At 44.6% G+C, this 17,136-nt stretch overlaps 1 pseudogene; it reads right to left on the bottom strand.

Annotated features, from left to right (window-relative positions):
- Positions 1-10,085: 10,085 nt before the first annotated feature.
- On the bottom strand, positions 10,086-10,203 carry LOC126177277 (5S ribosomal RNA; annotated as a pseudogene).
- Between the last annotated feature and the right edge of the window lie 6,933 nt (positions 10,204-17,136).

The following is a 17,136-nucleotide window of genomic DNA, read 5'->3' as shown; positions in this document are numbered from 1 at the left end:
AAGGAAAGCGTTTCTCAAGAAGAGAAATTTGTTAACATCGAGTATAGATTTAGGTGTCAGGAAGTCGTTTCTGAAAGTATTTGTATGGAGTGTAGCCATGTATGGAAGTGAGACATGGACGATAACTAGTTTGGACAAGAAGAGAATAGAAGCTTTCGAAATGTGGTGCTACAGAAGAATGCTGAAGATAAGGTGGGTAGATCACGTAACTAATGAGGAGGTATTGAATAGGATTGGGGAGAAGAGAAGTTTGTGGCACAACTTGACTAGAAGAAGGAATCGGTTGGTAGGACATGTTCTGAGGCATCGAGGGATCACAAATTTAGCATTGGAGGGCAGCGTGGAGGGTAAAAATCGTAGAGGGAGACCAAGAGATCAATACACTAAGCAGATTCAGAAGGATGTAGGTTGCAGTAGGTACTGGGAGATGAAGAAGCTTGCAGAGGATAGAGTAGCATGGAGAGCTGCATCAAACCAGTCTCAGGACTGAAGACCACAACAACAACATGTAGGGAGCTAAGGATGCACTCCTCAGGTTCTTCACAAAGTGTCATCACTTCTGTCTCTATGCTGTTCATTTTTGGAACACAACCTACGATCAGCTTAGAGACAGAAGTGATGACACTTTCTGCAGGACCTGACGATCATTTTGCAGTAAAATGCTCAAGCACGTACAATGCAAGCTGTTACTGATTTGTTTGACTGATGGGGCTGCTAAGTGCTATACCACCTACTGCGCTCCCCTGACTTAAGCCCTCGTTACATCAACTGGAATTCTAAAATGAAGGAAACACTTCACGGCATTCGCTTGAGAACTGATACAAATTCGTTGGGCAGTTGACCGCGCCGCTCGAACTGTCAATACAACTGGGACTGCTAAGAGTATTCTTCAACTTACACATCACTGGCAGTGGGTTATGCACAATGCTGGTGACTACTTTGAAGGTCAGTAAAACTTTGAAACACGTATCTATTTTGTAAGAGCTGTAGACAAATAGTTACCACTGTTAAAGTTCCAACAATTGTATTTAATTTTGAATTATGTACGAGTTGTGATAATTTCCTGGACAGTTGAGCAAAGCTATAACAGCCACTGCACATGATATAAGAAGCAGCTATTATTGTTCCATAAAAACGCGGGGGAACTGCCGTAAGTCAGTAACATCTTGCCACGATATTTCGGCACAAAGTCTTTTGGCCATCTTCAGGTGAGTACAGCTGTAGAAGTACTAGCGCATACGCTTTTTTTTTTTTCCTTTATTGTGTTTCAATTCCCCATCGGGGCGGGCTGGCAGCAGCATAGGCGCTGCTCTTCAGCCGAAAGACAGAACAAAACAATAGAAGACATTGAAAAACAGCAAAGGAGAGAATAAGGTGAACATAGATATAAAAAAGGGGGAACAGCATGGAAGACAAAACAAAACAAAACGGGGTGACTGTAAAATGGAGATAACAAAAAAACTGTTTAAAAGTAGCACACATAAAAGCCACACACGGCGACGGTTAAAAGAACACAAGGCACAGTATAACGGGAGCATAAAAGTAGCGTCGGATGGCAGAGCACAGAACGTAACACTGACGGCGAACCTCAAGGCAGGACACAATTAAAATCACATCTCTTGACGCACACGAGTAACAGCACTAAACACAACACTGATGTGGCACTCTGATGATGAGCAATACAGAGGATCTGCCAGGCGCTAGGAGATGAGGGAGACCTGAAGAAGGGAGGGAGTGGAAGAGATGGGGGAGGTGAGCAGGGGGCGCATGGGAGAGGGCCAGGTAGGGTGGGAAGGAGAGAGGCAGGTATGGGGTGCAGGGTCTCAGGGGAGGGGGGACGGAGGGAAATCCGCTCTGGGAGAAGAAGGAAAGAGGAAAGGGGGCCCTGGGGAGGGGGGAGGGGAACAAGGCCAGGTAGATGTCACGGCGAAGTTCGTCATCTGGGAGGGGGAGGCGTTGGAAATTGCCCTGATGAAGGAGATGGAGGGTGTGGAGGTGGAGAGAGGGAGGGATACAGCGATAGAGGCGCGGCAACGGGCAGGGGTGGAGAGGAAGGAGGAAACCAGAGGGTGGGGGGGATCAAGTCTGCGAACAATGTAAAGGATGCGGAGATGTTGGAGGAACAGGAGGAGGTGGGGGAAGGGGATTAGTTCATACAGGAGCCGTGTGGGGGAAGGAAGGCGGATACGGAAGGCAAGGCGGAGCGCATGGCGTTCAAGGATTTGGAGGGCCTTGTAAAAGCGGGTGGGGGCGGAAATCCAGGCAACGCTGGCATAACAGAGGATAGGACGGATGAGGGATTTGTAGGTGTGGAGGATGGTAGAAGGATGCAATCCCCAGGTCCGGCCAGACAGGAGTTTCAGAAGGCGGAGGCGGGAATGGGCTTTCTGCTGGATGGTCAGGAGATGAGGGGTCCAGGTGAGGTGTCGGTCAAGGGTGAGGCCAAGGTATTCCAGGGTGGGGGTGAGTTGGATAGGACAACCATAAAGGGTGAGGTAGAAATCATGGAGGCGAAAGGAGCGAGTGGTGCGGCCTATGATGATTGCCTGGGTTTTGGAGGGCTTGAGACGGAGGAACCGCTGGTTACACCAAGTGGTGAACTGGTTAAGGTGGGTTTGGAGGGTACGTTGAGACCGTTGAAGGGTAGGGTAGAGAGCAAGGAAGGGGGTGTCATCAGCATACTGGAGAAGGTGGACTGGTGGGGGTGGCTTGGGCATATCAGCTGTATACAAGAGATAAAGGAGAGGGGAGAGGACTGAACCCTGGGGGACGCCAGCCGTGGGATAAAACATACGTGAATTGGTGTTGTGGAGGGTGACATAGGAAGGACGGTGCGAGAGGAAGGAAGCGACCAGACGGACGAAATTGATAGGCAGGGCGTAGGTTTGGAGTTTAAAGAGGAGACCAGGATGCCATACACGGTCATAGGCATTTTGGAGGTCAAGGGAAACAAAAATGGAGGAGCGGCGGGAGTTGAGCTGGAGGGACAGAAGGTGAACAAGGTTGAGGAGTTGGTCGTCAGCAGAGAAGGAGGGTCGGAAGCCACACTGGGTAAGGGGGAGGAGGTGGTGTTGAGAAAGGTGCTGACGGATACGGCGGGAGAGGATGGATTCAAGGACCTTACTGAAGACGGAGGTGAGGCAGATGGGACGATAGGAAGAGGCGGCAGAAGGGGGTTTGTTGGGTTTGAGGAATAAGAGGATGCGGGAGGTCTTCCACAGGTCAGGGTAGAAGCCAGTAGAGAGGACGACATTATAGAGATGGGCGAGGACAGTCAGGAAGGAATAGGGGCTTTCTCGAAGGTGACGGTAGGTGACACAGTCGTGACCAGGGGCTGTGTTGCGTTTGGACCGGAGGATAAGTTTAATGTCTTGTGCCGTGATGGGAGTGTTTATGTTGGAGGGGGGCAACTGCCCCAAGTACTGGAGACTAGGAGCAAGTGGAGCGACCGAGGTATCGGCACGTTCCATGACGGTGGGGAAAAGAGAATAATCAAAGTGGGGATCATCGGGGATGGAGAAGACCTCAGAAAGGTGGGAAGCGAAGTAGTTGGCCTTACTGAGGTTGTCAGGAAGGGGGCGATCGTTATGGAGAAGGGGGTAGCTGGGAGCAGAAAGGGAACCAGTAAGACGATGGAAGGCGGACCAGTACTTGGAGGAGTTGATAGGGAGGGTGGCGTTGAGTCGGGTGCAGGTCTGGCGCCAGTCTCGGCGTTTCGTTGCTGTAATAAGGTTCCGTACGTGTCGCTGTATTTGCCGGTGGCGTTGGAGTGTATCCCTGTCACGAGAGCGCAGGAAGGAGCGATAGAGGCGGCGGGATTCACGGAGGAGGAGGCGCATACGCGCTGTGCTCTGCTATTTAAAGCCAAAGGGGGCTGCATTGCGCATGCGCTTCGCATGTACTGTTTAGCGTGCGCGTTCACAACTCCGTGCGCTGCGCCTGGCGCCCTCCGCGGTGAAAACTTGGCATTTCGATATCAGGTCGATATTCATCTTTATACCGTTGACTAAGAAGTTTCTCTACAACAGGATTATATCTCTGAATGCGTTAAACATGACTGCATTAGTCACACTATATCGACGTTGGCATATTTACAGGGAAGATGCAATTTTTCGAAGGTTTGTAAATGAGTAAAACATGAGAACGTGTACAACCTGCGCAAATAACGATGACGGTAGAAACCCGTTGAAAGTCTTGATTTGGAAGAAAAGACAGTGGCAAGACCGCGACAAATTTTTTATAATTGTTAGTAATGAATGTAATTTGTTTGCTGCATGTGCACTTTGGTAATCTGAGGTTTCATAAATTTGCTGCGACGCTGACCATTGCTGTGAAAGTATCACAGTGCCACACTTTAGACGAACACGTGACGGAAACCCACGAAGGTGACTAGGAATTGACACGTACATAGATTGTGAGAAACATCTCAATTCAAAATTCAGTTGACTTCATTAGGTATTTTTTGCAAACGTGTAGCGTGGTATCTGTAATGGAAATGTTGTGTGACCATCGCCTCCAGTCCGGTAGGCCGTTCGCCGGGTGCAAGTCTTTCGATTTGACGCCACTTCGGCGACTTGCGTGTCGATGGATATGAAGTGATGATGATTAGGAGAATGCAGCACCCAGTCCCTGAGCGGAGAAAATATCCGACCCAGCCGGGAATCAAACCCGGGCCCTTGAGACTGATAGTCCGTTGCGCTGACCACTCAGCTGCCGGGGACGGACGGTATCTGTGATAAAATAGGTAATGGGTGTACCTAGAGAACGCTAGGCAGAAGCCGGCGAGCAACTTCCGTGCCTGATGGACTAGCCAGCTCTATCATACATTGAGGTAACGAAAGTCATGATGAAGCGATTTGCTCATATACAGGTGGTGGTAGTACAGCGTACGCAAGGTACAAAAGGGCAGGCCATTGGCGGAGCTATCATTTGTACTTAGGTGATTCATTTGACGTGGTTCTGGTCGCAAGACGGGAATTAAGGCACTTTGAATGCGGGATGGTATTGGAGCTAGAAACGTGATACATTCCAACTTCCTGGCAGATTAAAACTGTGTGCCCGACCGAGACTCGAACTCGGGACCTTTGACTTTCGCGGGCAAGTGCTGTACCATCTGAGCTACCGAAGCACGACTCACGCCCGGTACTCACAGCTTTACTTCTGCCAGTATCTCGTCTCCTACCTTCCAAACTTTACAGAAGCTCTCCTGCGAACCTTGCAGAACAGGCGAAGGTCCCGAGTTCTAGTCTCGGTCGGGCACACAGTTTTTATCTCCTAGGAAGTTTCATATCAGCGCATACTCCGCTGCAGAGTGAAAATCTCATTCTGGAAACATCCCCCAAGCTGTGGCTAAGCCATGTCTCCGCTATATCCTTTCTTTCAGGAGAGCTAGTTCTGCAAGGTTCGCAGGAGAGCTTCTGTAAAGTTCGGAAGGGAGTAGACGAGATACTGGCAGAAGTAAAGCTGTGAGTACCGGCCGTGAGTCATGCTTCAGTAGCTCAGATGGTAGAGCACTTGCCCGCGAAAGGCAAAGGTCCCGAGTTCGAGTCTCGGTCGGGGCACACAGTTTTAATCTGCCAGGAAGTTTCATATCAGCGCACACTCCGCTGCAGAGTGAAAATCTCATTCTGTGATACATTCCAGTTTTGAAATCGTTAGAGAATTTCAATATTCCGAGATCGACAGTGTCAAGAGTACGCCGAGAATACCAAATTTCGGGCGTTTCCTCTCACCGCGGATAACGCTGCCTTTGCGTAAAGTTGTCAGTGCAACACAGGATGAAATCATTGAATGTTGATTATACGAAGAACATATACGGTAGGAGAGTGCGCGGAAATTCGGCGTTAAAGGGCTATGGCAGCAGACGACGGGCGCGAGTGCTTTCGCTAACAGCACATCATCGGCTGCAGCGCCTCTATCAGTCTCGGGAGCATCTCGTTTGGATCCTAGGCAACTGGTAAACAGTGGCACGTTAATAGCTGATGGCAGCGTTCGACTGTGGCGCAGATCCCACGAAGCCACGAACCCAAGTTGTCAAACTGGTGGTGGCTGCGTAGTGGTGTGCGTTGTCTTTACATGGAGTGGATTGGGTCTTCCGATCCAAATAAACCGATCATTGGCTGCAAATGGTCATGTTCGGTCACGATGGAGTTTTTATAGATGACCATGCGCCATATTACAATTGTTCGAGGAAAATACTGGACATTTATAAAGAATGAATTGGCCACCCGTACCGCTCGAGATCAATCTCATCGAATATTTATGGGACATAATCCAGCAGTCATTTTCTGTACAAAATTCTGTACCACCAATAATTTCAATTATGGAGGCTATGCTTGTAGAGGCAGCATGACTCAATATCGCTGCCAGGGATTTCCAGCGACTTTCTGAGTACGTGCCACATCGAGCTCCTGCACTGCGACTGGCAATAGGAGGTACGACATCGTATTAGGAGGTATCCCATGACTTTTGTCGCTTCAGTATATACAGGGCTATTACAAATGATTGAAGCGATTTCATAAATTCACTGTAGCTCCATTCATTGACATATGGTCACGACACACTACAGATACGTAGAAAAACTCATAAAGTTTTATTCGGCTGAAGCCACACTTCAGGTTTCTGCCGTCAGAGCGCTCGAGAGCGCAGTGAGACAAAATGGCGACAGGAGCCGAGAAAGCGTATGTCGTGCTTGAAATGCACTCACATCAGTCAGTCATAACAGTGCAACGACACTTCAGGACCAAGTTCAACAAAGATCCACCAATTGCTAACTCCATTCGGCGATGGTATGCGCAGTTTAAAGCTTCTGGATGCCTCTGTAAGGGGAAATCAACGGGTCGGCCTGCAGTGAGTGAAGAAACGGTTGAACGCGTGCGGGCAAGTTTCACGCGTAGCCCGCGGAAAATTGGCTCATGCCACAACTGGAGACCGACAGCGCCGACTTCATCTTTCAGCAGGATTGTGCTCCACCGCACTTCCATCATGATGTTCGGCATTTCTTAAACAGGAGATTGGAAAACCGATGGATCGGTCGTGGTGGAGATCATGATCAGCAATTCATGTCATGGCCTCCACGCTCTCCCGACTTAACCCCATGCGATATCTTTCTGTGGGGTTATGTGAAAGATTCAGTGTTTAAACCTCCTCTACCAAGAAACGTGCCAGAACTGCGAGCTCGCATCAACGATGTTTTCGAACTCATTGATGGGGACATGCTGCGCCGAGTGTGGGAGGAACTTGATTATCGGCTTGATGTCTGCCGAATCACTGGAGGGACACATATCGAACATTTGTGAATGCCTAAAATAACTTTTTGAGTTTTTGTATGTGTGTGCAAAGCATTGTGAAAATATCTCAAATAACAAAGTTATTGTAGAGCTGTGAAATCGCTTCAATCATTTGTAATAACCCTGTACGTACATGTAGCTACCAACTGCTGGTATTACTCAAATGTGTGTGAATTTCTAAGGGACCAAACTGCTGAGGTCATCGGTCCGTGGACTTACACACTACTTAAACTAACTTAAAGTAACGTATGCTAAGAACAATACACGCACCCGTGCCGAGGGAGGACTCGAACCTTCGGCGGGAGGGGCCGCGCAATCAGTGACATGGCGCCCTAAACCGCGCGGAGACTCCGCGCGGCGGTATTACGTCAGTTTCATGAGGCAGAAGTAATGTGTACCTTGCAAAAATCTAGAATAGCAGCAGTTTACTCAACGTAGATTAACAGAAGAGTTAGAAATCACCCAAAAGAATGTACTCAGGTGTTAACTATAAATGATTGTAAAATACAGAGATATGTCTGTTATACAACCTAAGACTTTTATCCATTGTGGATGTGGAACACTGCGACTGTGGTGTGAAAAGGTTTTCAGAAATTACTGCAACCAGTCGCCTTTTATGTAGATGTATTTTATTTAACCATGACCGGTTTCGAGCTGCCTAGCAACTCATCATCAGATGGTATATACATTTAGTGCTTTTTTGTACCCATTGTGTGGGTGGTTGAGTATCTGTGGAGATAAATCTTTCTGCAGGTATATATATCTCTTTTAGGACGTATTTTTGAAACCATTGTGTCTTGTTTTTCACAATTACACAAGTTAAAACTTTCACTAGATGTATATTACTTTTATGAGGCACTGTTGGAAACAGTTGTTTTTCGTAAACATCGCTGAACACACTTAGCCACACAATGGGTACAAAAAAGCACTAAATGTATATACCATCTGATGATGAGTTGCTAGGCAGCTCGAAACCGGTCATGGTTAAATAAAATACATCTACATAAAAGGCGACTGGTTGCAGTAATTTCTGAAAACCTGTTATACAACCTGTCGAAGTCGTTTATCTGCGAAAATTTGCCCTTCTGTAGGAGCGATATCTGAAGGATCGGTTTAGCTCCTTTGGCGTTGTGATCCGGAGTTGAAATTATGTGCTATGATTACAGACATGTAAGTGAAAACATAACAGAAAATTTATTATGTTTCGAAATGAGAGTCAAAATTCTGTGAAAATCCATCGTATTAATACGAACCATAGGTGTAATAAACTACGTGTCCTAACCGCAGGTTTTTAATTGTATTTTTTGTATTTGCGGCCACTGTCATCAGACAGCGATTAAACTAAATCATGGTTGCTCTAAGGATGTGTATTATTTGAAGATGACTCCTCGTTTTCCACCATTTGCAAAAACGTAATGTGCAAAATTACACTTGTACATTTAATCATATTTGAACTATTAGCACATTGGACATGGTAGACAAAAATAAGTTAAATTCCAAGACACGTTTCAAATAAATCGTCGTTCCCACTGAGTATACATTGCAAATGTAATACCTGGTACCTATGCTTCCACCTATCGTCAACAAAAATGTAGAGCACAAGTGCATAAATATTACAAAAATTGATGTACATATATATGTACGTATGTATTTACCCTGCGCCACAGAATTAAAGGATCACTTTTTCGCCAGCCGGTGTGGCCGTGCGGTTAAAGGCGCTTCAGTCTGGAACCGCGTGACCGCTACGGTCGCAGGTTCGAATCCTGCCTCGGGCATGGATGTGTGTGATGTCCTTAGGTTAGTTAGGTTTAATTAGTTCTAAGTTCTAGGCGACTGATGACCTCAGAAGTTAAGTCGCATAGTGCTCAGAGCCATTTGAACCATCACTTTTTCGAAACCCCATAATTGTCTCTCATTCTGATGCACAAGCCTGAAATTCCGCTGAACGGTGCCCACACCCTTCCTCTGTAATGCGACAAGAGCGTAACGTCTTGCGACGTCACCATCGGGGTTAACAACGCTTCAAACAGTAAGGTGTCGGCACTTGCGGAGAAAAGCCCGGAGCTCAAAAGTTCGTGTGACGTGCGAGGTGAGTTAATGATGTCATATTGGCATCCACCACATTTCACCACAATTCGCCCAACGTGACCGTCGACGTGTCACGTGGTTGGATGGTCTTCACAGTCCCTGTTACCCACATTTCACCATTTCTTTTGACACATCTGTGATACAGGTCTTAATGTGACTCCCAGCGTTGAAATCATGCACTTTTCTTGTCAGTGGCCGAGGAATGAGATAATAAAACGACGAAAATTCCTTCTAAAGAACCTCCGTTCATCAAATTGCTCGTTGGCACCAACCCGCATTTAGTGACAATTTTAAAAATTACCGTTGCAGCGAAATAACATTGCGACATTAATGATTACTATGCACCCAAAATGAATTTGCTTTTGAACCAGAACATGCTGTAAAATGCATCATTTGAATCTGACTATCAGTAGACAAGACAATAAGCGTATATTAAGTATTTACAGGAAACTAGGATGAACTTACGTAATTATTAACGCCCAGAGGGCCACACCAAAGAGTAGAGAGAGAGTACTCTGTCTTCAGGTCACAAGTGGCCCATCGGGATCATCCGACCGCCGTGTCATCCTCAGCTGAGGATGCGGATAGGAGTCTGGTCAGCACACCGCTCTCCCAGTCGTTACGATGGTTTTCTGTGACCGGAGCCGCTACTATTCGCTCGAGTAGCTCCTCAGTTGGCATCACGAGGCTGAGTGCACCCCGAAAAAATGGCAACAGCACATGGCGGCCCGGATAGTCACCCATCCAAGTGCCGGCCACGCCCGACAGCGCTTAACTTCGGTGATCTGACGGGAACCGGTGTATCCACTGCGGCAAGGCCGTTGCCCGCCACACCAAAAGCGGTATGAAATGTGTTTTCTCGGTTTCATTATTCGTGGTCTATTACGGATACCTTTACACCAGTGTGAAATGGACATACAAACTGACATGCTTAAACAAATCGCTGTGGTCATGGTTATAAAACGTCTGACGTCGCGAATTGTTACAATGAGATAAGGAAACAAAAAATATCAGCCCACAACAAGAACTTCCTTCACGTCAATAGTAATCTTACAAATGAAGTCATACTTACAGCTATGACCTACAAAGGTCATAAATCACAAAAAATTTGCCAGTGCTTTCGCAAAACGGATGTTAGGATTTTCATGTAGACGAATAATTCACTTAACAATTTGACTGCTGGAGGTGCGCCACCCGCTTGGAGCGCTAACGCGCCGCGACCTGCGCCGTAATCCGGCTGCCTGCGCTGCGTGCCTGTCTGCCCCAGGGAGCGGCCAGCGCTGCCCGGCCCGCCCTGTGCTCAATTCTTCCCGGCTGATCGCGACTCGCGCAGAGCCAGCGGGAATTTTTGGTGACTTTGAACTCTAATATCTGGGGCAATAGTTTTTGTAAAGAAATTAAATTTGGCCATTTTTTGCAACTTCATGCGTTCTCTTTAAGGGGCTTCGGAACGCCCTATACTTGCAATGTTAAAATAACGCTTATAAATTACACCTTTCCTCACAAAGTATTTGAGGTAGGAAGTTGAACTTTTTACAGATTATTTACTGGAATATGGGCTACAACTTAACACAGGGATTTTACAAAATTTTAGTTCAGTTATTAAAGATGATTTTTTTTCAATTGTAATGAAAATTCACAACATTTTTTTTGCAATTTTTTATTTATATATTCAAAAATATACAGTTTTTTGGAAAAAGGCTGTGTTAAATTATGCAGAAGGTACTGTGTAACATTTACTGAAAGTTTGAAACAAATATGTTTGGAAGATCCTTAGAAAACATGTAATTAGTATGAGAAAATAAAGGTTTTGGGAATCGAGCGACAAAGATTGGATTAACTTTTTAGTGCATTCCAGGTCCATAGGATGGATTATCTTCATCCTCTGCAAACTCCTCCTCCAGCTTCCTCTTGTTCCTCCTCCTGTTTACTCTTGCTTGTATTTCTAGACTCTTTACAGCCCTGTCTGCAGCCCGAAGGCGTTCCTTGTCTAAAGCAAGCATCGCTCGTACCATGTTAAAACCTATCTTCATTCCCATATTTCTAAATACCTTGCACCTTACAATGTTGCCATCATTGAAAGTCGCAACAGCAACTTTACTTTTACTCATTATTATACTTCAACAAAACAGAGACTCAAGAAACAGAATTAATTACGAATATTTTCGAGATAACGACAGAGTAAATAAACATGAAACAATTGACAATCACACCAGATATATATATTGAACCATCACAGGTTAGCCACAACACATACTTTATCTCACATCACTAAAATGTACCTGATGAACACGGACGTTAATAATAATACCGTTTGACAGCAGTTTAACAGCGCCACAGTGGGTCACGCCCATGTAGAACACATTTCAAAAAAAATTTAAAAATAGTTGTAGTCTTCGGAATTGAATAAATTATATATCTATTAAAAGGTCTGCAGATTCAGAAAACGCAAAAAACTAAAAATTGAACTTCTCATGATTTTGAGCCTTTCCGGAGCCCCTTAAGTATAATAATCAAAAGAATTTTACTAGCCATATTGAGCCAGAAAATTGTAAGTAAATCGGCCAAAAACAAAAAAAAAAAACCACCCGAAAAAATTTCCAAGTTTGGCTTCTTGCGTCTCCTTAACCAATCTATGACGAATGTGAAACTTGGCATGGAATAACTTAACAACACAAGGTTCTTAAATATGAAGTTTCATTTTCATAGCACTTTCCAGTACTGAATGAATTAAGCACAAAATTGACAATTTTGTAAAAACGTCAAAACTGCGATATTTTCGTTCTGATTTTGCTAAAAAATCATGCTCTGTAAAACAGACCAAGCTGTATAACTAGAATGAAAGTCGGGCGCGAAAATCAGGACCGAAACCAATGTAAACTCGGATTTGCATATCTAGTAGAGTGAACGCATGATGAAAATGAGATTTAGAGTGCTGTAGATTGACAGAACAACGATAAGACATAAAAACTTTTATTCCCCTTTCTATTTTTCAATAATCTATAAATTATTCGAAAAGATGCTGATTTTTATAAAAAGATGAAAGCAGGATATACTCGATACATTTTTTATAAATACTGTTTTCTATTAATGCTTCGAAGCCAGTCTCTCTTGAACAACAAATTTTAACCCCCCACTCTCCCCAGAATAATGAGTTTAATTCCAAATGTTGGCTAACAACAGAGGCAAAGTAGCATGAAAAATCGCACTGAGAACAGAGTTTTAACTTTGGTATGTTGTTTGTCGTCGATTAAAGGCATTTAAGTTACTGATGGAAAACAGCTTTTGTACAAGTAGACTGAATGTTTATAGTTTAGAGAGATAGTTTAGACAAATAGTTTAGACAAGAAGAGAGTAGAAGGGTGGTGTCACCGCCAGACACCACACTTGCTAGGTGGTAGCCTTTAAATCGGCCGCGGTCCGTTAGTATACGTCGGACCCACGTGTCGCCACTATCAGTGATTGCAGATCGAGCGCCGACACACGGCAGGTCCAGTCTAGAGAGACTTCCTAGCACTCGCCCAGTTGTACAGCCAACTTTGCTAGCGATGGTTCACTGTCTACATACGCTCTCAATTGCAGAGACGACAGTTTAGCATAGCCTTCAGTTACGTCATTTGCTACGACCTAGCAAGGCGCCATATTCAGTTACTATTGAGATTGATATTGTGAATGATGTACCTTCAAGAGCGACGTTCATCATTAATGGATTAAAGTTAAGTATGAAACTAATTACGTCCGCTTTCTGAATTCTCATTCCTTGTCATGTTCCAGACCTCACGTCAGTATAGTTCTTCCCTTTTCACGGCAGCCTGCGTGAGCTAAAACGCGTGCATTTCTGCCTCCTCTAGTAACACGGTGTTGGCTCTTCTGCCAACCCAACAAGAAGCTTTCGAAATGTGGTGCTACAGAAGAATGCTGAAGATGAATGGGTAGATCACATAACTAATGAGGAGGTATTGAACAGAATTGGGGAGAAGAGGAGTTTGTGTCACAACTTGACTCGAAGAAGGGATCGGTTGGTAGGACATGTTCTGAGGCATCAAGGGATCATCAATTTGGTACTGGAGGGCAGCATGGAGGGTAAAAATCGTAGAGGGAGACCAAGAGATGAATACACTAAGCAGATTCAGAAGGATGTAGGCTACTGTAGGTACTGGGAGATGAAGAAGCTTGCACAGGATAGAGTAGCATGGAGAGCTGCACCAAACCAGTCTCTGGACTGAAGACCACAACAACAACAACAGACCGAATGTGATCTATAATTTGTACTACTGGGGATAAAAGAATATAACTGTCCATGTTACGTATTAATAATTTAAATGTATCGTACGAATATATGGGTTCTGTTGTACTGGCGCAATGTACTCGACGTAATCACATTTGCGACAGTGCAGATACTGCGCCATCTCAGTCACCAAGTAAACTGCTACATATGAAGAAGTCAGGCTTCGTTTGAATAATTTTACACGTGTTGCATCTATTTCCCATCCATCTTTTCGATCCAGGATTTGGACCGGCACTGGCGAAGTTAAAAATAGATTTATATTTTTTCCATTTCTGCCTTTTTTTAGTAATTTATTCAGAAGTGTCAGCAAATTTTCTCAGATATAGTTCCCAATGATTAGTAATGCTTCTTTGTATGATAAGTCTAGAACTCATAATGGAACGTTGCAAGTTTTGCATTGGTATCTAGTTTCCCGGCGCACTTTTTTGTTTCGTGCAAACCACGCATTGCTCATTGGCGTACTTTTCTGCGAATGTTCACTCACGGTAACAGTCGTAAAATGTCTCCCCGTGAATCGCAGAGGATTCTCGTCATCGTAGCGCCTTCCCCTACCAGCATTTTTCCGTTCAGTAGCATATTTTTCTACAACCTCCCTTACGAGAGAAAAGCGAATCTCTGCGAGTGCCATTTTTCGCCCTGTTACCGACCGGTGGAGAGCATGAGCATTTAGAATGCACAAATCCCGAATGTGAAAAAAATATTTGGTGTAGCATTTCACCGTCTTACGCACTGATCCCACAGAGCTCAGTAACACGCGACAACGGTCAACTGCACCCATACTCGAATTGTAATCTACAATAAATTGCGGTTTCTTTATTTTTTCGCCAGTATTACTGTCAGCCTTCTCTGTTTCAACCATTTGTATTGTGTGACTCGTGGTCAACATGCACACCTCTCTTTTATCGCACCACTTGATAGCAAGGAACTTGTTAGTGGACTTAACCGCAGTTTCTCCTGCAGTTTTGGCATGTTGCTCCTATTCTCATGAAATGTGCCACATGCGGCTGTTCGATGGTTGTGAAGCCGGACGAACAGGTCCGGGCGAAAGAATACCAGTTATCGACGTATAGAATATGACTCTGTTCCAAATACGGTCCCATAAGAGTAGCCCCTACGTCGCCACTTTTTCCCAAATTGTGGAACCCAATTTCTGTTGTTGCGCCTGTATATATTACAAAATCCAAAATAGATCCATTCTGGCATTCAGAGCCTTTATTTCGAAACTACTTCGCTTGGTTGGAATAAATTGCTTACAAGACAATCGTCCTTTGAACAGCAAGAGACTTTCATCTATGCAAAGTTTGTAATGTGAGCGAAATGAATTACGAAACGTCTTACGAACTTTGTCAACAATCGTCCTAATTTTAAATCGACTGTCGCCTCTAGAACTCGCAGAGTTATCACTGAAGTATAACATTCTCAAAGGAGAAAAAACGGTGTCGGGACATAATTTCGCTGAAAACTGGTGTGTTCAGAAGTGTATCTGTGGACCAATAACCAATTTTAGCTTGTTAACTTGCGCCATAGAAGGCAAATAGCAACAAAACAACACATTTCCTCAAATCCACTGTCTTTCCACTTTGACAGTCGAGAATTCACAGATACTATAGTATTATCTAACTGACATTTGTCTGCTGAACTCGAGTCATCGACGTACTGGTTTAACGGCTGGAAATCGGTTTGTTTCCACTCAAATGTGTCACTTAAGCGTGCTCTTTTCCGAACCGTCTCACTGTCAATTTCTGATTCCTCTGTTTCAGAGGAACTGCTGACCGTAATTCTTGCCATCCCCTCTGATGTAAAGGGCTGAGGACTACAACTTCGAGATTCTGTTGAAGACTCATCACTGCTAGTAGCGTCAGATAACTCACACTCACTGTCGCTCTTAGTGAGCATATCCAGGACTTCTTTACCTGTGCAACCACGGCGACGTGACATTTGTCACGTAGAAAACAAGAGAACTGACGAAAACACAGGAATCGAAGTCGAATTCTGCAAAGAGGGAACACAGCAACAAACATATACGCGAACTATACAGTCAGACCAGTGAACAGCTCCTGGAAGAGCAGGGCGGGAAGACAGGGGCTGTGGGGACGGGGCGTGAGTCGTGCTTGGGTAGCTCAGTTGGTCGGAAAATTTAGCAGATAAAGTACTGAAAACAGAAACTGTTCCCGTTAGTTTTTCCGATCACAGTGCGTTGTTGACCTGCGTAAATTTAACACCACAACCTACCCGAAGAGTAAGAAGCCAGTGGAATCTAAATATATCGTTATTATCAGAAGAAGACTTAGAAGATGCCCTATCCAGAGCTTGAGAAATGTGTCTCCGTTCACCGAACAACTTTCCAAGTGTGATAGAATGGTGGACCAACGAGCGAAACCGAAGCTAACGAAAGTTTTAATATCTTTTAGTATAGATATGGCCAGAGAAAGGAAACAGACTGTAGAATTCTACTACAGCGTGCTCAGGGACCTCTACGATCAGACAGATGCAATTCCTACAAGATTAAAAGACATCAAGAAAATAAAAGCAAAGTTAATAAGTCAGAAACGTAAGGAACTGGAGGGACTTAAAATAAAATCCAAAGCAAACTCAGTCACTGAAGATGAGACTGCTGCACTGTACCACCTTGTCAGACACGCCAAGAATAGAAGAAGAAGTTTCGTGGATGAGCTTCAAACAGATGATGGTACCATAATCACCACCCAGAAGGAAGTAATTAGAGAGACCTCGGCGTACTATGAACGTATGTATGCGTCAGGGGAAACAAGCGAAGAAGAATACAATGAGCTCTTTGGCACATATCTTCCACGAATATCGCGAGATGATGATGAGAACATTTCTTCGGACATCACCAAGGAAGATGTATTCGAAATCGTGTGCAGTTCCCCTGCTAGAAAATCTCCAGGACCTGACGGACTGCCCATTGAATTCTATAAACGATTTTGGACCCTAATAGGTGAAAAGTTCACCGAAATTGTCAATGAAGTCTTACAAGGAAAGCCAGTGCCTGCAGAGTTCAAACAATGCAAAATCGTGTTGATCCCGAAGAACAGAGGCTGCAAAAAGGTAAACAACCTACGGCCGATTTCGCTTTTAAATTCAGATTATAAAATCATAGCTCGAGTAATTAACAAGCGCTTTACACCATGCACTGCTGACATCATAGGCCAACAGCAGACTTATGCTTTTAGAAGGACAATTTTACAAACTGCGGCTTTGTATCGCGATGTCATTGCGCTAGCGCAGGCAAGTAACATAAAATGTGGACTGCTTTTCATAGACTATCATAAGGCATTTGATCAAATTAATCACAAATACCTGATAGAGACAATGAGCCGAATGGACTTCCTGCCAAAAACCATCGACATCATCAAGAACATGGCAATGGGTGTTACTGCACAAATCTCCGTTAACTGTCAACTGACAAAAAAATTGAAATAAAAAGGGGTGTTACCCAAGGAAGCCCCT

The sequence above is a fragment of the Schistocerca cancellata genome, chromosome 3 (assembly GCF_023864275.1).
Source record: "Schistocerca cancellata isolate TAMUIC-IGC-003103 chromosome 3, iqSchCanc2.1, whole genome shotgun sequence".
NCBI classification, from domain to species: domain Eukaryota; kingdom Metazoa; phylum Arthropoda; class Insecta; order Orthoptera; family Acrididae; genus Schistocerca; species Schistocerca cancellata.
This window is presented reverse-complemented; position numbering and strand designations above follow the sequence as displayed.